Raw genomic sequence first — 23,379 nt, forward strand, 5'->3', positions numbered from 1 at the left:
TCCGTTCTTCAAGGTGGGAGCTCCTTGAGGGTAAACGTGCATGTCTTTCCCCTTCTTAAGCTCGATACCAACCACACTCGTTAATCCTGGGCCCCACCATACCCACTACCTCTTCTGGTAGGAAACTGCTGGTACACCTAGGTACCACTGTCTTTGGTCTACCAGGATTGTGTGAAGCCAAACACAGTCCTCTCCTAGGAATACAAACTGTGGGATAAGGAGAGAATCAAGGGGCAGTAGTAGCTGAGAGATTGTATCAGGAGAGGACACAGCTAGAATGGGGTCAACAAAGGATCACAGGGAGCACTTTTGTGGAAATTATGAGAAGAGACACAAGCAGGAAAAAGCAACGAGGAAGAGAAAATCAAGAGTGGAGGGCAAAGCAGTCCATGAGAAGTGGGGAGAGAAGGGGCAGAGGGAGAAGAGGGCTCAGAGAGCAATCCCGAGGACCAGAGAATGTCTCTTAAGGACCTTCCAATCTCCACCTCCCCACCCTCCTCTCACCAAGATCTGACATTCTGATTTGGCTCACAATTTCATATGCTCATTCCTGATCTCCCCCATGGGCATCCTTGCTAATAGGGTTATCTAAGAGGGATTTCCAGCAAAGGCAGGGGTATTAACTACATGTTCTGATTTTCTGTGTTTTTGATGCTCTGACGTCCGGGGGGGCCTTGCTGAGGCAGGCGGGACTGCCCCTCCCTGGGCTGCAGATGCCTCCAGAGTGCACGTTAAAGATGCAGGGGGAACCAAAGGAGGAATAAGTGATTTCTGGTTACGAGAAGAAGAAAATTCTTCACAAAAGGGGTGGCAATTGAGATGTACTTCAGATGACAGGTAAAATGTGGGTGCACGCTGCATGATGGGATGGGGGAGACGTCCAGCAGGGAGCACAGCCTGAGCACGGGGAAAGCAAGAATGGGAAGAGGATGAAAACCTGCTTACCTGAAAAGACCAGAGGAGGCCAGGCCTTGGGGAAAGGTCAGAGCTTAGTTCACATTCATGTTGAAATTTTATTCCTTTATGATGGTTTAATAGAATAGACGCTATGAACTAAACTCTATTCCCTCAAAATTCATATGTTGACATCCTAACCCTTATTGGGATGGTATTTGCAGATGTGGCTGTGGGAGAAAATTAGATTTAGATGACGCCCTCATGGTAGGATTTAATGCCCGAATAAGAAAAGACACCAAAGCACTTGCTAGCTCTCTCTCTCTTTCTCTGTCTTAGGCTCTTCCCACCTCAGGGAGGACACCATGAGAAGGCAGCCATCTGCAAGCCAGAAGAGAGCCCTCATGGGGGACCCAAATCAGCTGGCACTGTGATCTTGGACTCCCCAGCCTCCAGAACTATGAATAGTAAATTCCTATTGTTTCAACCATCCAGTCTGTGGTATTTTGTTACTGCAGCCTGAGGTGACTCATGCAGTCAGGAAGGGCTCGAACAAAATGCCAACTCCCGAAATGAACCTCTGCGGAACTTAATGCTGTCATCGCCTTGTCGTGTACTTGCTGACTTGACGAAAGCCAGTGGCTGGCAGGAGAAGATGTACACATGGATACGGGGATGATAATGGCACAGCTTTGGAGGCCGCTCGCCTTTATGGCCTAAACACCATTTCCCGAAGTAAATGTTTCCATCACAGTGTGACAAATGTAATAGGTTTTAGAGGTTGCATTTTCAAAAATTAATAATACACATGCTGTGTGAAAACATTATGTTCAGAGGCATGTTTTTAGGAGTTTCAAATAGAATACCTTAAAGAAATCATCTGAAAATGGGGTCATAAAGTTTCATAATGTATGATTCTAGTCACAGAGCATGGGGGAGGAGATTTAAAACTGCCGGGTAGGAAAAGGTAACAAAAAAACTGGGGTATCATCAGTGTTTCTGTTCTATTAATTTTTTTTTAAATTGCATTAGTCGTACTTTCACCAGAGTACATGGGGAGTCAATTAATAGGTGTTCATGAAAGATGGAGGGAAAATGTACACAGATGACATAAATAATAAACCAGAGAGAAAAAGCTAGCTTCTATCCCACTCAGTCACATTCAGAAACTCTGCGAAAAATAATCTATTTCTATATGCGCAGTTCAAGGGGAAATTTAACAACCACACAGTATCAATCCTGAATTCATGGACCTAATGGAAAATTACTTGATTATTATAATTTGGATTATTATAATTGTTAATGAGAGCCACTTGACTTTGATTTGGCCTCCAGGATAATCTTCAAAAAGCCTTTGCTTGATCTCTTCATATTAAAAGGGGGAAAGAAGAAAAACCAAATCAGTACAACTCAAATAAGCCACGCTTTTCCTTCTGCCCGTATGTATATAAACAAAAAAGAACTGTGACGATTAAATACACATTCAACATGGATTTTGAGATGCTCAAACAGCCAAGTACATGCAAACAAATGCACTGAGCTTAATCCCTAAGAAGCTTACCATGCGGGACACATGTGGGAACGCACAGTAGGGCAAAGAAGGAGCTAAGCAGTCTGAGATCCTGTGATCACCAGAGCCAGGATTCTTCTTTATGCCTCCATTCAGTTGAGATCATCTTCCCTGACCAGAATAAGGTGTTTTGTAGTCCCCTGAGCTATAAATATAGACAGCTTCTGCAGCTTGAGTTACTCATGCAATGTTGCTATGGAATAGTTTTAGATTTACCATAACCTGAAATTTGTCACAGTGCTTAGACACACTTCAGCAGATGAACTTGCAAAAGTCTCCAGATCTCCCCCGTCAGATGCAAGTATAGTAACAATATTTACTGAGCATCTCCTATGGACCAAGCATTATAGAAGGTGTCGGGGAAACCAAAAAGGAACACGACCTTCAAGGGTTCACAGGACACCATGTACCAACAGAAATGGTGAGCCAGCGATACCTTTCCTTTAATATTAAGTACCAAACAAGTGAAAATCAGCACACAGGAATTCCTGGCTGTGGGCTACTATGCCAGCCAGGAGATTACATAGAGAAATTTAACTTAACCTTGAAGTAGGACCAGAGGATCCAAAGAGAAAACCAGGGTTCCCCTGTCACGAGCTGCGTCCAAATCTGGGCATGAAAAAAGTACACAACATCCTTGAAGAGGTAAGTGATACTTCAACAGTAGCCAGAAAATGTCTGGGGTGTCTGACGTATTCACTCCCTGAGTGAACGTCTGAGGTATTCACTCCCCTCACAGAGGTTGCTTATAATTTACTAGAAATGAGCAGTTGTTGGATGGGTCATTAGGTTGTTTCTAACCTCTAGAAAGGTCAGGAAACAGATTCAGGTGCCAATACATGGAACCAAATGTGAAGGTGCCATGTTTCACACGTAAAGATGAAGCAAGCAGTGAGTAGACAAGATACTTGGCAGTTTTTCCAGGGGTGCTCCGTGTCTCTAATGCATACAGTTCTATTGCTGCCTACACTCCCCCATGACCAGAAGAACATCTGGTAGAGAAGTAATCACTGGGTAAGAGCACAGGGTTTGGAATGAGATCCCTCGGACCTCATTTTCTAGCTTGTCATTTACTAGGTATGAGACCTTGGCCAAACCACTTGTCCTCCATGAGCCCAGATCTCTTGACTAGAAAAATGTGATAGAAAACTCAGCTCAAAGGGAATTTATAGGGAGTCAATCAGAGAATGCATGAAATGCTCCTGATATTTAGAAGACACTTTAAAAAAAAAAAGTCCACTATTCTTGCAAATAAGCTTGAAAGCTGGCTCCATCCACAGAGAACACACTGCTAAATGACATTGCTGCCTCTAGGACTGACCGATGGCCTCATTATCACCAGCTGAGCTAACTGGCCACCAAGCAAGGAAAAGAGGAAACCTCCAAAGCAAAATGCTAGGTGCTAAAGAAACAACAAAAAAGATGCACCAAATGGGTAATTGGCTAGAAGAGGTCAGATCCATCAAGGAGAAAACAGAGCCCCACTCGAAGGCCATGTGGGGACTGAGCCATAAATGACTTTGCTGACAATGTCATCCTCAGCAAGGACCTATATGCTATGCTCTTTCTCCAAATTTCAGTCCCCTACCCACCCATAGCCTCACTCTGGTAATTCCAGCATGTCAACACTTCCAACGCCCTCCTTCCTCATTAGGGGGGATGCACTGAATGGCCCACATGGCGAGATTTACCCTGCCATGGCTGTCAGTAAGAATTCTAGCACAGTGATTTACTTCAGTATGGAATTCAAAACCAGAACCAGAAATCCTTCATTATCATTTAATATGAATCTATTTCATTAACTAATTTAAAATCATGCATAATTCATCACAGGCATTGTTCATTTATAGTTTAGCATGTTGTTCCCTAGATGTAGTCTCCATAATAGCCTGGCCTCATTATTTTTCCTGCCTAAAATGATTGAGATGATATCCAACATTTCTTTGTCAATGGAAATGGGATGGCTCTTTATTTTTTGTCAAATCGGGTCACTGATTTCCCTGTGGGACATACTATTTTCCATCTCATGTTTTCAAAACTCTTCCTGAGCCACCGACATTTTATCCTTTTATACAATGATGCTTTTATCAATCTAATTTTATTATTTCATTTATTTTAAAAGGAAGGAATCTGTGATACCAAATCTGTGATACTTCCTCAAGTAAAATTTAGTGACAGATTTAAATCTAGAATTCCAATCTCCGATTTCTAAGTCCTCCAAACTTCAAAGCAAAAATCCAAAATTTGGTAGGTTCTTCTGCCTTGAGAAATTATCTACATAAAGACATTAGTGGATAGGCATTTAGCTATAGGATAATGAATCAATGTGAGGTCCTCCCTATTAACATATAATAATAATAATTTTATAATACTCTCTTAAAATGTTTATTTTATCATTTTTCAGGTATGGGACAGCCAACAGATAAGGAGATGATTTCTACTGAAAAGATGGTTTGTTGCTCATGGTTCCCAAGAGGAGGGTCACACCAGTCCCACAAAAGCCACACAGGGAAGTACCAGGGGCAGAGGGAATAAGGGGAAACTGAGAGCAAGAGCCTTTATTGTGGTTTCCATAGGAAGAAATGGATGAGATGTGGAAATCGGGTTTAGGATTGGCTGGTTTGAGTAATTGCAATGGGCTCTAGGGCAAAGGGGTTGTCCATAATTGTCTGATACCTGACCCTGGGATGATGAAGGCAGAGGAATAGTGACCCTGAGCATAAGAACCCAACAGAGGAGAGGTGAGGGCTTGGGATCTGAATTAGTTAGCTGCCATGTACAAAAGGTGAGTCATTCACCTCACAGGTGAGTCATGCATTATCTTTAGGAACTGGTTGGCCCTGGAACGAGCAGTCTCTCCAGGATCCATAACACCCCGGAAGTCAAAGCATCAGAAACACAGGATTAATACAAATACCTGGTCATTCCTATGTCCCACACACAATGCTTATATCCATACCTTATCTTACATACAATTTCTAAAAACCCTAGAAAGTAAATACTATCATTATCATGTCTACTTTATAGATGGGAACCTGAGATTTCAAGACCAAAGGAACTTGGTGTGTATCACACAGCTAATAAGTGGGGGGATGGGAACTTCACCCCCGCTCCCCCCACAGCCAAGCCACGGGGCTCATACTCTTAACCACAACACTGCAGAATCTATTCAGAGAATTCAGGAAATATCATTGATGACTTTAATTTTTACATAATATTTTCCATTAGCCCCCAAATCACATCCAGGTTATCGTGTTCCTAAGCTGATCAATTAGATCAGTCTGCACTCAGGTAACATGGTTTAGAATCTGCGGGGTGAGTGGAGGAAGAGATGGGAATTAAGAATAAAAAACTAAAAAATATAAGACAAGTCTCTCAATTTAGGAGCTTTTAAAGTCAAACTCCAAAGTAAGTCTTCTGATGTCTAGTTTTCCTTTTATTATAAATTCTCTGTCTCTTTTCAGACATAGCTTGAATCTAACTCCAGCTGCAGAGCCCCGTCTCTGAATGGCCAGGAGAAAGAGCATAATCTCCAAATTGCAAACATGAGGTTCTAGCTCACAAGGGCAATGGAAAGACAAGTGAGTTTAAAATATTACGATATCAGAAAGAATGATTACCCAACATTTGCAGCAACATGGACGGGACTGGAGGAGATTATGCTAAGTGAAATAAGTCAAGCAGAGAAAGACAATTATCATATGGTTTCACTCATTTATGCAACATAAGAAGTAGGAAGATCAGTAGGAGAAGGAAGGGAAGAATGAAGGGGGGGTAAACAGAAGGGGGAAGGAACCATGAGAGACTGTGGACTTTGGGAAACAAACTGAGGGCTTCAGAGGGGAGGGGGATGGGGGACTGGGATAGACCAGTGATGGGTATTAAGGAGGGCACATATTGCATGGTGCACTGGGTGTTATACGCAAATAATGAATCATGGAACACTACATCAAAAACTAAGGATGTACTGTATGGTGACTAACATAACATAACATAACAAAAAATCATTATAAAAAAAAAGACCATTTGGACATTGGGGCCATTACAGAATGGTTCACTTACCAACACACACACGTTTGTCCACACCCACAGCCAGGTCTGGGGAACAGTCACAGCGGAAGGACCCTTCATTGTTGACGCTGTGTCCATTCATGCAGATTCCTGGGGTCTGGCATTCATCAACATCTGTCCAGAGGGAAAGCACAACCCAGGCCATTACTGGGTAAATTTAACCTTATTACAGAGTTTACCAGTTGTCACCCTTCTAGACTGTCAACCTTTCATTTTCCATTTTATAATTTGTGGAAGGACACATAGATGTGATAATAAATCTTTTATCTAAAAAAATAAAATAAAATACATCACCATCATAAATAAATAAATAAATAAATAAATAAAATATTACAAGGAAAAAAGGGTGGGGGCATGTGAATTCTGATGTTTATAAAGTAATCTGTGAAAAGCCAAACAGAAGATTCACCTAAAAGGAAGCACTTGGGTCCCCTAAGTGAATTCAGGGATTTGCCAGGAGGCAAAAACTTTCTGAAGGTGCCTCTTCTGCCACAATGATCAGTTTCAGGCATTTCTCACCATCACCAAGGCTGACTACTAAAGCTTTTGGGTTCCTTGGTACCACACTCGTTAATTGTGCCAACCCATTATGAAAGAGCATTTGTATTCCCAGTAATAGCATCCACCTCTACATCCATATCCACCACCCACCCATCACACACACACACACACACACGTTGCCAAAGCCCTGTGGAGACATCAGGGACATCTTGTGGAGATAAGAACTCATTCTACCTACAGGACCTTATCAAATGGACTGAACGCCAAAAGAAGGGGTCCCAGCTCTAGGAGCAAATCCTTCTTTATTCCAAGTTAATTCCTGATCTCCCCTCAATTCACAGGTCTTCAATACTGTACTAATTGGCATTTCATAATAAACAGAGGGTTACTATGACTAGAGAGACTATGCAATTTATTATCTAAGTTGACCCACTTTTGAGGGTCCAAGGGGTCACTGTTAATAGTCACATAGGGACAAGAGGCATAACTGGGTTCTATTCCAGACAAACAGAAATGTCTGAGCACCTTAGCTGTGGGAAAGAAAAGACCAGCTCCCTTGACATTCAAGCTGGCTTTGGAGATGCCTGTCCTCCAGCGTCAACTTTGAGTCCTCAGCGGACACCAGGGAGAGCATTTGAAGGCCACTTTGTGACCATGTTACTCCATAAATGTTCACCCAAAAGACTAAGCAAAGTGAATATCAAGGGTTACACAGATTTCTGTGGGAAACTATGACAAGGTTAAATAATGACAGGCTTCATATTCTAAATTTACTCCAATCGCCAAAGGAATCAATAAAACATTCTAAGATAACCAATAACTCGATATTATCAATGAGAATAAAGACTTTTATAGAGGCAAGACATGGTAGTATCTATAAGAACAAATTCAGAGAAAATGGCTCACCCCAATACCACTTGAGTATTCAGCCCAAACTGACCAAAGGAAAATTTAGGAGGTGCTATTGAAACCACTGGACATAGGACTTCACGTGTAGGAGGACGAAAGGAACCAAGAATTCATACCTGTAATGGATTTAATTAGATGTGCAATAATGCATCGTAAAATGTCAATAATCTATATACCCCCACAAAGCAGAAAATCTAGTCGGGAGCTATAAAAGGTGTGTGGACATGCATAATAAGAACTTGGTGAGTGCCTTCAAAGATACAAGAATAGGCAGCTATGAAATGTCAAAGGAAGGAAACATCAGGGATGGCACAGGGTGATTATAATATTGAAGAAATGTTAGCTAGAGGAGGCAGAATTTGAAACCATGATTTAAAAATGGAAATGATTTTGACAATGAGCAGGAGATGAGAGGCATTCTGGGCACAGGTTATGATGGGAACAAAGGAAGAAAGTGTAACACTCCTCACTGCCAGTGTGCATTCCCGGAAAGGTAGGTCAGGGGCTGGATAGAATGTGAGAAAATCTTCAAGTTAAGTAGCTTCTACTACAGACTTTCTTTACAGCAATTGTGGAGGAATGATTCAGTTATAATCTCTAAAAATTTGCCCTGATCATTGTGATTATTCATGAGAATTAGCATACCTTTGGGAAATAGAATATTGATGAAAGTGTTTGTACTCTCAGATCCAAAGGTAAAATCCCCCAAGTCAGCCCAGCTGTGAGTAACCTAGATAAAAAATGAAAGAGCACACTTTTTTTTTTTTTTTTAAAGCAAAAATAGCAAAAGCGAGGTTGCAAACTAGCTAAGACTCTCTTTGGTTTTTTGCACAATAAAGCCTTACATAAAGTATAGCTATTTCTGAATATCATAAAAACTTTAAAGATGTTTTAAAATGCTTTTGAATTTCATGAAATTGAAGGATGGTCTTTCCCCAGAACAACATGGTAGAAAAATTAGGACATTAATTCATGGTTCCTACAGAATATGTCTTACAAACCTTTCTCTAGCAACAGTAGTTAACACTTCAATGGTGTTTGTGATGTGCCCAGGACTGTTTTAAAACACTTCACATCTATTTATGGAAACAATCCTTTGTTCAAATCAAATTTTAGGTCAAGTCAGAAACAATAAGACAAATACATAAGGAGCCCTGAGAATCTACTGCACTTTAGGGGAACACAGATTTCCCACAAAGGTGGACAACATGAACCCAGTGTCAGGGAATGTCTACATAGCTCCTACATTGAGAACTACAGGGTTATTAAAAAATGATGGCAGACATGTTTATTCACCTTAGAGTTTCAAAGAATTTATGGTTGCCAACACTTTAGGATTATGAAATGTAGTATTAAAATTTGGATGCCTGGCCTCTCCCAGAAAATCTGAAAAATCTAGCAACCATGGATCCCCTCACCTTGCAGGTCAGTAATATCATATAGGGAAGAATCCTGGGTCCCAGGATTAGACAGTTGATATGCACTGTTCTTCAGCTCACCACTGCCACCATGTTGCTCCCGTCCCAGTCTATAGGCATTGGGTTGGAAAATCCTGGCTTAGGTTGTAAATTTCAAACACTGAATGAATATAGCTTGCCTAGAGCTATGGCTGGGATATAGTTGCTAGATCAGAGAAAGGTTAACTTTTAATTTCTTGACTCGGCTAGGAAAGAGTGGAGCTTCAGGAAATGTGTCCAACCTGCTAATATTTGAACATATAATCTAGTTTTTCCAACTATTTTTCTCTATCTCTTGTAACAGAATCTTTATGTAACAGAATTAGAGGTGATCTAATACAATACCTTCCCTTTGTAGATATGGATACTTGAGCTGACTGGCGGTGATATCAATCCTGGTTCTTGACACCACCAAACTCATGACAGATACTTGTCCCCTGGGAGGTTGGGGGAAGTGTTCTTTGGTCCTTTTGGTTATGTACTTTAATTTATTGTTGTTGGAGTTTCTACACACTGGTGTGTGTTTAAGAGCAAAGAGAATAGATGTGATTTAACCTTAAATTAAGTGAAAAGAACTGGGGAGACAAATGAATGATCTCGATCATGAAATGGACAGTATGGAAATTAGCCAGCTTTTTGTTTGGAAGAGAGGCATGGTCCATCACTCAAGAATGACATCTAGTCGATTTTTTTTCTACTGAAGGTAATAACAGCAGGGCCTGGGCATGGCCTTGAACTTAGAGAGCATTGAGAGGATCCATTAAAATTTACAATCCTATTCCTAGAGCAAAGAGAAACCTCTAGAGGTCTTTCTAGGCTTGGCCTCAAATTCTAATTATAACTCATAAAGAGATTTCTTAATCCAAGAATAGCTTCTTTGAAGTTAAAGAGTAGAGAATAAAATGGTAAAAATGATGTGTCCACAGGAGCGCCCGAGAAGGTCATATTCAGGGGTAAGAGGGGAAATTTTTCATGTACCAGGACTTTTCTGCATCACATTGGCCATACGATCAGTGGCATTTGCTTGCTAGGGCTACCACAACAAAATACCACAGACTGCGTGGCTTACACAACAGAAATTTTTTTGCTCACAGTTCTGGAAGCCAGAAGTCGGAAATCAAGGTGTTGACAGGTTTGGTGTCTCGTGAGGCCTCTCTCCTTGGCTTGCACATGGCCTTTAACTTTGTGCACACACTTCCCTGGGGGCTCTACCTCTGCGAATGAGGGCACCCCCATATGACCTCGTTTAGTCTTAATTAACTCTTTAAAATCCCTACATCCAAACACAGTCACATTTGGATGTCCTGGGGTTTAGTACTTGAACATACCAATTTTAAGGGAATGCAATTCAGTCCCTAACATCAGCACGAGTCAAAAGAGGAGAAAAAAGATCTGAGGGACCAGAATAGAGATCTTGATTTACCCATAGACAGCTGATACCCAGGGCCCCTCTCCTGGATCCACAGAATTCTTATTCCACAGGTAACGTGGGTCCGACTGCTCCAGGACTGCAGCTAACGTGTGATCGCCCCCTCCGACCACATCCTAGTACATCTGTGCGCCTACTGCACACCTCACTGGGAAAAAGTCAGGAGGGCTGGCTAGAAGGCAGAGAACTCTGAGAGTGCCCCCTTACAGGTTGCACCCCGGACATCTCTCTTGCTTCATTCCAGTCTTGGCCCTCAGGACATCCCATGATTAAGACAGTAGCACCGGAAGGAGCCGAAACTGAGAAGTCACATAGCTCCTGATTCAAATTTCAGGTCAGCTCCACATTCAGGTTAGGAGGGAGGGAAGTGTGGGGCCACCAGAGTAATATCCTTCTTCCTTATTTTAAGTTTTAGATAACGGTCAGAAGTAAAAAAAAAAAAAAGAAGAAGAAGAAGAAGAAGAAGAAGAAGAAAAAAAGAAAAAGAAATGTGAAAGAGGGCATACAGAGGTGAAGTTATTTGGTATATATTTTCTATCTAAGGTATGTAAAGAATCCGTTAAAATCTACCAGCTATTTTAAAGGTAATAACTGAGTATGTTAAAAAATTGTAGACCAGTGATAGCTAAAGAGATACCAAAGGCAGGCACATATGATGACTCGTAGCAAGGTGGTTAAGGTCATACAGCCACGGGGCCACCACCCCCGCCCCTAACGACAGCAGAGGACAGAAGACACAGTATACTGAGGTACAGATGAGATCGCTTAACTTGCTAATGCTAAGGTTGTTCTGTGCATGCATGAGGCGGGCCTCGGATTCAAACGTGCTAGATCCAGAAGCCGATTTTCTAGGACATTACTGTAAACACACTAAGTAGCCTGCTTTCAGGATTTTTTTATCAATGGGGCATGAATCATACCTGTTTCAGGTCGTTCACTCACGGGTCAAGCCCCACTGAAAGGCAATGGGTGGAACGGGTTTTTCGTTTGTTTCCCCCAAGTCTATGCCAGACGGAGGCTTACAGGACAGAACATGAAACCTCCTTAGCTTTCCAGGCCACTAACCACAGTTCTCCTTGCCGGGCACCTGGTTGGATCGGGGGATAGTTCAGGGACATGATTCAAGTCTTCTGCAGCACTCTTTCGTTTAATTATGGTATAAAGGTTGGAATAATTGGATTACTTAGCCTGAAGAAGGAAAAGGCTGAAAAGTGACTTTGTAGCTGCCTTAACTACAGAAAGGATTTTTCATGAACTCCATCAACCAAGAGAAGGATTATCGTAAGGAATGGGCTATTCCATGGGTGCAAAGATGGAGAAGAAGGTGTAAATGGATTTTAGGAGAATTCAGGTCCGTTAGTAGGAGAATCTTTTGAAATCTTCTGAGGTGAAATACTGATTATACACACACACACACACACACGTATATATATGATTTTATTTATTTATTTGAGAAAGAGAGAATGCACACCTATGGGCAAGCAGGGGGAGGGGCAGAGGGGAAGGAGAGGGACAAGCAGACTCCCCGCTGAGTGCGGAGCCCCCTGGGGGGGAACCTCGGCTCACAACCCTGAGATGATGACCAGAGCCAAAACCAAGAGACCAACGCTTAACCAGCTGAGCCACCCAGACTATACTTAGGAGCCCTTAGGCTATATTTAGGAGCTGTTGACAAGGACATTGTTTTATAGACCCACAATTTCTTAAAAGTCCTTAAAAAATTCATGGATCTCCATCTCTCTGAAATGACATTTATTCCCGAAGTCTCTTAAATCTTTCTCTAGCAAAGCGGATCATTTCAGTCACATAAAAATGTCCTAGAAAGAAGCCCTATTAGCCCATAGCACAGTGTGTTCTGTATAGTATAAGCTCGGAAAATGTTTATTGAAGGGCAATGAATGAAGGGAAGAAAGGAGTAGTTTAGTAGCCAAAACCCAGAAGTTGATTTCACTGAATCCACTCTACTGTGGACAAACAGTAACCGGATTCAACCGTGCAGTGAAAACTCTACTAAGAACCATTTTCTTCCCCGACAGATCATGTATTAATTAGAATAAGAGCGCTATTGCCATAAGGGACACTACAAGGCCATGAAAATAATCTGCCTGAACACATCTCCATCGGCCTCGAACATTTCCCAAGACATGCCTCACTTCATTGGGTGGATCTTCCTCGCAGGGAGAGACGGACACCGCAACCTTGAGGCTCCGACTCTGTCTGCACTTGATATCTCATGGGTTCAAAGGAATTATTTTGCTTCAGAAAAGATGAAGAATGAGGGCATTCCGAGAGTACAGATGGGACTTAGCAACTGGCAAAACCAGTTCCTGGCTGTTATTTCTACTCCAGATTTAAATTCCCAGGTGTGTATCAGATTGGGCCAGCAAATGTCACAGGTTGCTTTATGAAAAGTGGAACGTAAACCAGGCAGAAAAAAAAAAAAAAAACAAAACAACCAAACAGGAGGCTTCAATACCCTGTATTTTACAGACAGAGAGTGAACACTGAAGCTCATGCAATGAAGGGTGACTGATTTAGGGAAACGATAGTAGCATTAACGTTACAGGCCGTCTCCCTAGCAGTCCTGTACAGAATCTTTGCAAATGAGTACTCGGGTACCAGACTTCTATCATGACCGGTTTCTGACGGGCCCCTAATTCCTCTCCTCTACTTCCTTCCACATCGGCTTCTGTCCATGACAGGTGTGATGCAGGACGAGGGAAGAACAGCTTCATTCTTGCTCAGAACACAGAGATAAATGCAAGGACATGAAGGGAATAGTGGGTCTTCTGATCAGTCACTACAACAGATGCCTTTTAAAGTCCTAAATTAATTTTTCATTACCCCTGTTCTTTCTATTTATAAGACAAGCTTTTGTCTCTTCCTCTTGATTCCTTAGAGATGTCTAGTCCTGGTTTACTAACTCTCTGCAGTTTAAAATGTGGGTCAAGAGCAAGTTACAAAGTCCTTTAATTAACTATGCTCTTCACAGCTTCAAAATTCTCCTTCCGGTGACAGCTCATTACCTACTCTCTCATTGTATTTTTCCCCAGCTTTACGGAGATGTAATTGGCAATTGTATTTATTGAAGGTGTACAACTTGATGATTTAACATACTTATACATTACAAAATAATCACCACAATCAAGCTAATTAACACATCCATCACTTCACATAGTTGCCATCTTGTTTGTTTGTCAAGGTGAGAACACTTGATATTTACCCTCTTACCAAATTTCAAGTATACAATATTATTCACTACAGTCACAATGTTGTAGAGTAGATCCCCAGAACGTAGTCAACTTCAATGCAATCTCTATCAAAATCCCAATGCTGTTTTTTAAAAAAATAGGAAAAAAACCACAAAATCACATGCAACCACAAAAGACCCCAAATAGCCAAAGAAATCTTCAGTAACAAGAATAAAGGTGGAAACACTATAATGCCTGATTTCAAAATACATTACAAAGCTATAGTAATCAAAAGAGTATGGCAAGGGCATAAAAACAGACATGCAGACCAATGGAACAGAATACATAACCCATAAATAACCCACATGTCTACACTCAACTGATCTATGACAAATGTACCAATAAGACACAATGGAGAAAGGACAGTCTCTGCAGTTAATAGTGCCAGGAAAACTGAATACCCACATCCAGAAGAATGAAACCCAACACTTATACACAAAAAAATCCACTCCAAATGGATAAAACACTTAGACCTAACAGCTGCAGCTATATATACAAGTAGAAAACAAGGGGGAAAGCTTCCTGACGTTGGTCTAGGCAAAGATTTTTTTCATTTGACACCAAAAGCACAGGCCACAAAAGCAAAAATAGGAAAGTGGAATTCCATCAAACTAAAAAGCTTCTGCACAGCAAAGGAAACAGTCATCACAGTGAAAAGGCAGCCTAAAGAATGGGAGAAAATATTTGCAAACCACGTGTCCGATAAGGGATGCACTTCCAAAATACATGGGGAACTCCCACGACTTGATAGCAAAAACAAGAACAAAGCACTTTTTTAAAAATAAGGGACCTAAATAGACATATCTCCAAAAAGACATGCAAATGTCCAACAAGTATACAGAAAGATGTTTACCATGACTAATCACCAGGGAAATTCAAAGCAAAGCCACAGCAAGATATCATCTCATATCTGTCAGAACGGCTTTTATCAAAAGGACAAAAGCTGTAAGTGAGGGCGAGGATGTGGAGAAAAGGCAACCCTGGTGCACTGTTGGTGGGGATTTAACTGGCATAGCGTGATGGAAAACAGGGTGAACCCTGCCCCCCCCCGATTTAGGAAGAAGCTACAATCCCACTTCCGGGTATTTATCTAAAAGTATTGAAATCCAGGTTTCCAAGAGATAGTTAATGTTCCCATGTTCACTGAAGCACTATTCACACTAGTCAAGATAAGGAAAGAACCAAATTTCATGGAAGGATAAATGGACATGAAAACATGGTTTAGAAAGAAAGATGAGAGATGTATAGATAGATAGGACTAGAGATACATAATGAAAGAATATTCAGCCTGAAAAAGGAAACCCTAGTCACACAACAACACGGATGAACCAGGAGGACATTATGCTGAGTGAAGTAAGCCAGACACCGAAAGATAAATACTGCACTATCTCACTCATATATGGAATCTAAAATAGTCAAACTCATAGAAGCAGAAAGTACAATAGTGGTTTCCAAGGGTCAGAGGGAGGTGTGGGGAGGATATATTGGTCAAAAGATACAAAGTTTCGGTTATGCACGGCAAATAAATTCTGGGTATATAATATACAACACTGTCACTTTGTTTTCTTAAGCCGACACAAATAATTCTGTGTGCGTTGTTTTGTCTCTCCCTTATTTCCCATTAGTCATACCAAAATCCTCTATTTCAAACTTACAGGTTGTTGTAGGGATTTTATATACATGTGACAAAAAATATTAACTCAGAGAACTGAGTGAAAAATGGCTAGAAGAATTACCACAAATCTGTAAAGCCAACTGAAATCTTGGTGACTTTCTATTTCTAATTATATACTAATTATTCAGGTATTAAAACTAAATCATAATATTTTAAGGTGAAATCAAATAAGAAGACAAGGTTACCAAATCTTACTTAAAGTTCTTGGGGCGCCTGGCTGGCTCAGACAGTAGGGTGTGCGACTCGATCTCAGGGTTGTGAGTTCAAGTCCCACGGTGGGTACAGAGATTACTTAAAAATAAAGTCTTAAATAAATAAATAAATAAATAAATAAATAAAGTTCTTTGGAGCTGTTTAAAATTTTATTTTCACTAAATACTGTATATTTTACTTTTTAACCGCCTCCCCCAAATTTCGAATGAGTACCTATGGTACTGTGCCAGGGACTGGGTATAAGGAGAGAAAGAAAATTATGCAGTGCCTAATGTCTACACTAGAATGTGTAGAAACCAAGCTTTAAAAAAAAAAATTACATAGAATGACAAATGGAGATACTTGTTTCAAAGAAAACAAACAAGATATTACGGGTCCCTACTATCATTCTCAGCCCTGACAATTCACTAGGACTCACAGGACTCAGAAAAGCAGTTATAATCACAGCGATATTGTGTTACAAAGAAGAACAGAGATTAAAATCAGCAAAGAGAAAGGCAGAAGGGGGAAAATCTAGGAGACACCAGTTACAAGCCTCCAGGAGTCCCCTCCCAGTGCAGTTATATGGGATGCCCTCAATTCTCCCATCAGTGATGTGGGACAACACATTCGAAGTGACGCCAACCAGGGAACCTCACCTGAGCACTGATGTCCAGGGTTTGACCTGGGCGCTAGTCATACAGGCATCTAGCTTCTGAATAACTGACCTCAACTACTCAGAGTCTATCCCCCGTAGCAAAAGCAGTCTTCATCATAAATCATATTGTTGGGCTAAGACTTAATCAAAACGGCACTGGGTATGATTAAGGTCTCGGGGGTACATAAAGTCTCCTGTTAGGCAGATGATTTTAAGAGGCTCAATATCTATCTTCTAGGAGACAGTCCTAAAGACAGGTCTTTCTTTGAAATGTGTAAGGCTTTAGCACTCAGAATTAACCTTTGACAGCACACTGCAAACAAGAATAACAGGGCATATCTAGTTTAAATTGGTCCTTCCAAGATTCCCTTAATGGGGAAGGAGCACTTAGTCTGAGAGTGGAGGGTAAGTAGGAAAAAAGTCGAGGAAAGAGTGTTTCATCCAGAGGCGGCAACAACTGTACGGGTTCTTCCTTGGAAATGAGCTTTGCCCCTTTGGGGGAACTAAATTCAGAGTAGTATATTTGAAAGAAGGCCATTAATCAAAGGCGAGAAGAGCTCAAGATAAAGACAGAAGAGGAGATAGGGACGAGACTGCACAAAACCTATCCTGGCTGCTTCATGGCAAATGAATTGGAAGGAATTAAGAACAAAAAGGAGAGACTGGTTATAAAGCTACTGAATTAGTCCTGGGACAAGTGACTACAGCCTAGACCAAGGGCACAGTGAGGACAAAGAGAGAGGAAGACAGATCTCAAATGGATTTGGGAGCCGGCAGCAGTGGGGGAAGGGGCGGGGAGGACGCGGCGGGGGAGGGGGCAGGATCACTCCATGTTTCCATCCAAGATAATCACTGCTTTATTAGCTACTTACTAAACAGCATCATCTGGGGCGCCTGGGCCATTCAGTCAGTTAAGGGTCTGCCTTCGGCTCAGCTCAGGGTCCTGGGATCGAGCCCCACATCGGGCTCCCTACTCAGTGGGGACTCTGCTTCTTCCTCTCCCACTGCTATTCTCTCACTCTCTCTCTCTCAAATAAATAAATAAAATCTTAAAAAAAAAAAAACCAAAAAACAATATCATCTCTTGCCCCATTCAAATTCCTCACTCACCAATCTTGGTAGAGAGGAGTCACTAGCCACATGTCATAACTATGTTCACAGGGTAAACTAGCATCCTTGCCCAGCTTATGATTTCTTTCCTCCTCCACTGAGAAAGGTGGACTATTTGGGGGCAGGGGGGTGGGGAAGAAGAAAACTTCTCTATTTTAAGAATTCAAAGTAAATTCACAGTAAGTCCAAGATTCTTAGATTCTTGATGAGACTTCTGGGGCATGGTCAGCCACCTGTAATAAATACACAGGTACAACTCTGAGGCTCAGGCCAATTAAGTACATAATAAACTGCTTTCAAGGCAGCAGTTCCAAAGACCGGTAGGTTTAAAACCCAGCATTCAAGCAGTAAGTCACAAAGGAACACAGCAGATAATAAATAAAAGGGCCTCGATGATGTTTTAAGTCCTCTTTCATTTCTAACACCTTTCTTTTTACCCTTTTTTTGAATAGTATTTCTAACTTTTATGCATTTGTAGAGTAACTAAAATACAGTAAAATATATTTTCCTTACATTCTAACCAAGATGGTAATAGTCTACAAGGTTAGCAAAATTAAACTTAACTTTAGAAAGGAGAGGCCGCCAATACTTCATTTGTGGCTTACCATCAAAATTCTCAACACAAGGCTAATGCCTGAGAAATGCAGATACTTCTTTTGAGTACCTTAGTAATACAATTTATTTTCAAATAAGCAACTTTAAGATCAAGTGACAGAGGAAGGTGTCATGCACTAAAGTTGTAGTTAAACTGCAGGTCACCTGGATAGTATTACTTTAACAATTTAGGCAATCCCTGTACCTTACCTTCTAGAACTCATCATCATTATTATTCCCCAACGTGCCGTCCCTTAAGTCTATGACTTAGAAATAGCATTTGGCATATTACTTCACTGCTACAGGCATTCTGTAGCTGGACAATGTAATGGGTTGTAATGTTTTATATTGCTTTTTCCAAAACAAAATTAATATGACAAATGCATAATTTAAAAAATCAGTTGGGGGCACCTGGCTGGCTCTGTCAGTCGATCATGTGACTCTTGATCCCAGAGTTGTGAGTTCGAGCCCCATGGTGGGTGTAGAGATGGCTTAAAAACAAAATCTTTTTAAAAATAAAATTAAATAAATACAAAAGAAAAAATCAGTAAGAATGGAATGTTTTCAAGTCATACTGAAAGTCCTATAAAGTAAATAATCTTAAGTGAAACAAACTACAGAACATCCACCTATAAAGCATACCGGAGTCCTCGAAAGTAAGTTTGCTTTGCTATTAGAATCTGTTACTCCATTTGTTTAAGTAGAAGATGCTTCAATGCCCTTTCCAAGCAGGGCTGACATCGCTTGAGTGCTTGTCTTCCGGCAAAAGAGACATTATTCCATCCCAGCGCATTTCTACCAAAGGGCAAGTCGGTTCCAATAACTTGGGAGACGAGCAACACAGCTTTTCATTCAGCGTTCTGGGTCACTTGTGTGCTCAGCCCTGATCTGCGTCGACATGTAAATGGGGGCCGGCCACTGAGAAAAGTCTGTCTCATGAACTTGGAGATCGATCGAAAACAACTATGGATTCGTTAGCTATGGAACTGCCTTGGTAGTTGCAACTTTTGACTCCCACGAAGGACTTTAAAAACAAGCAGGCGAGGGAAGAAAGTCCTGCTTCTGGGCTCCAGCTGCTCTGCCGCGTGCAAGGGTCACACGCACTACCCTGACGTCACGGTGACTTTACAAGTGTGTTCCCGCCAAGTTTACGGTTAGGTTATGCTGCAGAAGCCGCAACGTTCACAAGCTTATCCAGGATGACACCAGAAATGTGGATAAGGAAACAGACATTTAGCAAATCATATAATGGATCAGCAGGTCTTTCCAAGCTAAAGTTCCTTTCACTCTTGATTCTTTTTTTTTTTTTTAAAGATTTTATTTATTTGACAGAGATAGAGACAGCCAGCGAGAGAGGGAACACAAGCAGGGGGAGTGGGAGAGGAAGAAGCAGGCTCACAGCGGAGGAGCCTGATGTGGGGGCTCGATCCCACAACGCCGGGATCACGCCCTGAGCCGAAGGCAGACGCCCAACCGCTGTGCCACCCAGGCGCCCCTCACTCTTGATTCTTAAATCAAGTCCTCTGGAAGCCGTTAATAAAATCGTATTTCAACGTGTGAGTGGGTATGTGTTACATTGTGTGAGTGTGTGGATGTATTTTAAAATTCAAACTATTATAAGCCTAAACAGAGTTGAGATTGCCAACCGTCTGACCTTTCCATAATAACGTGTTACAGCTACCTCATTATTATTTTGAAAACTAGTGTAATACCATACACTAAACAAAGAACTTCTGAACATTAAAATGTGTATAATGAAAATTCCAAAAAGGATTAAATACCTGGCTAGCTGTGCAGACAACAAAAATAAAGGTACTAATACTTTGTGTTCAAACTTCCCTGCAGTGAGACCACTAAAAACGATTACCAGGCCTGTTTGCTAACGTGTATTAGGTATTCAAAAATGTCTACTGAATTACCAAGTCGTTCATTAATTTGGCCTTTTAAAGCTTTCACCAACCACGCGATTTAACACAGCTCCTTGAACTAAGTATCAGTGATCTTGTACCAAGTACTTGAATTGGAATCTAGAACTAACATGAGAGCCTTTGAAATGTCTACATGCTGTCTCCCCCTACCCAGATTGGTCAGATCCATTTCCAGACCTCTGGATTTTTCTGATTCTGATTTCTTCTGGTCAATTCTGTTGAGGATTTTTTGTTCCTATGGTTTATATTATATTCTCAATTAAATTTTACGTATTTCCATTTATATACTGGGCAATATCATTGAAGCCACCAATGGCACAAGGTTTCCTAGTCCCAAGGCAATATGTAGGTTTGAAATAAACCAAGTGGGAACTTCAAAGGAAAAGGTGAAAGGAGGGGCTGTGATAGTAGTCAGCAAGAAAACATGCACACTTCAGAGCCATACGAGAAAAGGAAAGGTTGGATGCAAGAGGATTCACCCATAACCTGTAACTACACTTTACTGATATTTCCCGTGCAGTGCATTGCTTCTTCATCCAACCAATTATTCTCGTGATTTTATAAAGGTATCTCTGCACCCATTGTTTGTAACGACCCAACTGCCCTTTGCTGATTATCAGTCCCATCAGGGCGGGAGTGTGTCCCCCCATCTTCTATAAACAACTCCTGGAAGTCTTGCTTCTTGATGGCAAGGATTCTTTTATCCTGCATCTTCTTCCTGCTTCCTGAAGTTCTCTCACTTCAAAAATAGTTCTACAAGCTTTGCAGTCTTGGATTCAGACCCTGCAGGGAACTCATTGCAACGTCTCTCCAAGGTCCCCTGGTTTTTGTTTCAAGGAAGCACACTGGAGGCCAAAAGACAAAGAGTCTGTTTGAATCAACACGAAGGGAGCTTCTCACGTGTTGAGCTAACATATGGTTACTGAACAGAGGGAGAAACGCACCCTGCTTGTTTTTGAAGTGTTTGGGTAATTTTGTTTGTTCTGCCATATGGCACCACACCCCTCTGCCCATATTTCAAATCTTTTCTTTTTTTTTTCCTTTTCTTTAGGACTGGCATAATTATAAAGAGAAGAGGAGACATTCAAATGTGGAGGTTTAATTACCTTCACATGTTGAGGACCCAAGACGTCCATAGCCCCCTTTTCCGTATTTAATCACATGGACTCACTTGGGATGTCTCTTTTTATTACTGCATCAAATCACTGCTGGTGATGCTCATACCGAGAACGGCTCCCTCCTCCAGACAGGAAGTGTGTGATCTTGGGACGATTCCCAGATGTGGGGAGTCAAACTGGCAGCGAAACACACACTCTGATTCATTTAAAATAGCATTTTACACTGAACAAGAAGGAAGAGACCTGTGCAATTATTAGAGATGGAACTTTTAAGCTTTTAAGAGATCGCCAGGTAATTTTGATAATGGAACTTAATGGGGTGAAAACCAAAGTCCTGGGAGTTTAATGAAACGTATCTTCTCAGGACTCAACTTGATATCAAACATTTTAAACCAAACATAAAAACATTATCTTCCAACACAAGGACAGTCACAGTGTTAAAAAAAATAAATACAACCTTCAAAATGTTGTTTTCTTCCTCATTAAATGTCAATTGCTTCAAGAAAAAAGCACCAGTGTGCAGACTTAAAAGACTATCCTCTCTCTGAGGAGATAGTTTTTCAAGCATAAAATTCTTTATCTTCACCCTTACCCATCCCCAAATAAAGACCAACTTTTGGTCTATGTAATGGGTTTTTGAAACAAGCATCCCCTCCATCCCAGGTGGTCAGAAACAGATTGTCCCTTGGGCTATCTCCTTGCCTTCATGAGCCCCTCCACCAGACTTGACAGTACTGTCTTTCTGACCAGGTACTTTGGTGTTATGCAGACCCTGGAACAGATAAACCAGAACCCGGGACCACGTAGCATCAGCATTTCAACAATTACTAGAAGACCAAGCTCAAGGTACCATGACAAGCAACACTCCGAAGTAGCAAGTTCTTCACTGCCTGAGTTTTCCTGCCAAACTGTGACTCTTTCAACATTAGATTGGTTACAGTGTTTTCAACTAGGAGTCAGGGGTGACCTGTGTGCAAAGAAGCAAGGTTGTCAACTTGTATTTACATCTCAGTATCTCTGCCAGTGAGATAGAGACTGGCAATTTTGCATTTGGAGAGCAGCGAATGATAATGGCATAATTAATATTAATAGGGCCATTACACCTCCACAAATCATTCACATATTTAAATGAACTCTCCATCTCTTCCTTTCTCTGGGCTATTTTTGCATTGATATTATTATAACCTTTAGATCTCTATTTTAACTTCTGAAAGCAATTTACCTCATCAGTTTAATATCAAAGACAAAACTAGGAAATCTTATTTGAATACAAATTTCATCTTTTATTTCTTTCAAGATTTCAAACTTAGCCTGGTAACAGGTATCCTCCTGCTGTACCACTTAGCTTACTAAGTGCACATACTAACCCCACATACTAACCCCACCCCCACATATTCCATCACCAAACAGGGCTCTCATAACAGTTAGAGAGATTTTTACATAAGAAATAAGGCAGAATAAGAAAGTCAGATGGTGGACCCCACAGGAAAAAAAAAAAAAAGAGCAGTATCAAGCTCAAAACAAGTATTTCACACACTTCACTGGGAATCCACTAAGCTAAGAGAGGTGGCATGCATTTATCAGACGCAATTAGAAAGCATTCCAGAATAAAACTGCAGTGAAGGAGAAAGTGGGGTGCCCACTACTGAAACAAAGCTCTGAATCTGGGCCAAATCCTCTTTAAACCACGTGACGATGGGTGGAAACCCTTGCTTAGGGTCTGGGACCCCTAATGAGAGACACAGAGTCTAAAGACAGAGGGCAATTCAATCTATAAAATTTGGGAGTTCATTAAATAGTACACGTGACCTTTAAGTTTCAAATGAGGAACAAAAGGGAAAAAATTGTTTGTATTACGTATCATATACATATTTTTATATTATATATATTTATTTATATATATTTATTTATATATATATTTATATATATATTTATATAATATATAATATAAATGTATCATATATTTTATATTATATATATAAGTTTTTGTAGATATAAATATATAGATTTTTATAATATAAT

At 40.9% G+C, this 23,379-nt stretch overlaps 1 long non-coding RNA gene across 1 annotated transcript in view; it reads right to left on the reverse strand.

The window, feature by feature from the left end:
• The window catches only part of LOC109489041, a 270,483-nt gene that overhangs the window by 241,375 nt on the left and 5,729 nt on the right, over window positions 1–23,379 (reverse strand). Inside the window, exons 2-3 of the long non-coding RNA XR_004623979.1 lie at window positions 8,591–8,675; window positions 6,527–6,649 (exon numbers count right to left, since the gene is read on the reverse strand). This is a non-coding gene — a long non-coding RNA (uncharacterized LOC109489041). The remainder of the gene's footprint in view (window positions 1–6,526; window positions 6,650–8,590; window positions 8,676–23,379) is intronic.

The sequence above is a fragment of the Ailuropoda melanoleuca genome, chromosome 3 (assembly GCF_002007445.2).
Source record: "Ailuropoda melanoleuca isolate Jingjing chromosome 3, ASM200744v2, whole genome shotgun sequence".
Lineage (NCBI taxonomy): Eukaryota > Metazoa > Chordata > Mammalia > Carnivora > Ursidae > Ailuropoda > Ailuropoda melanoleuca.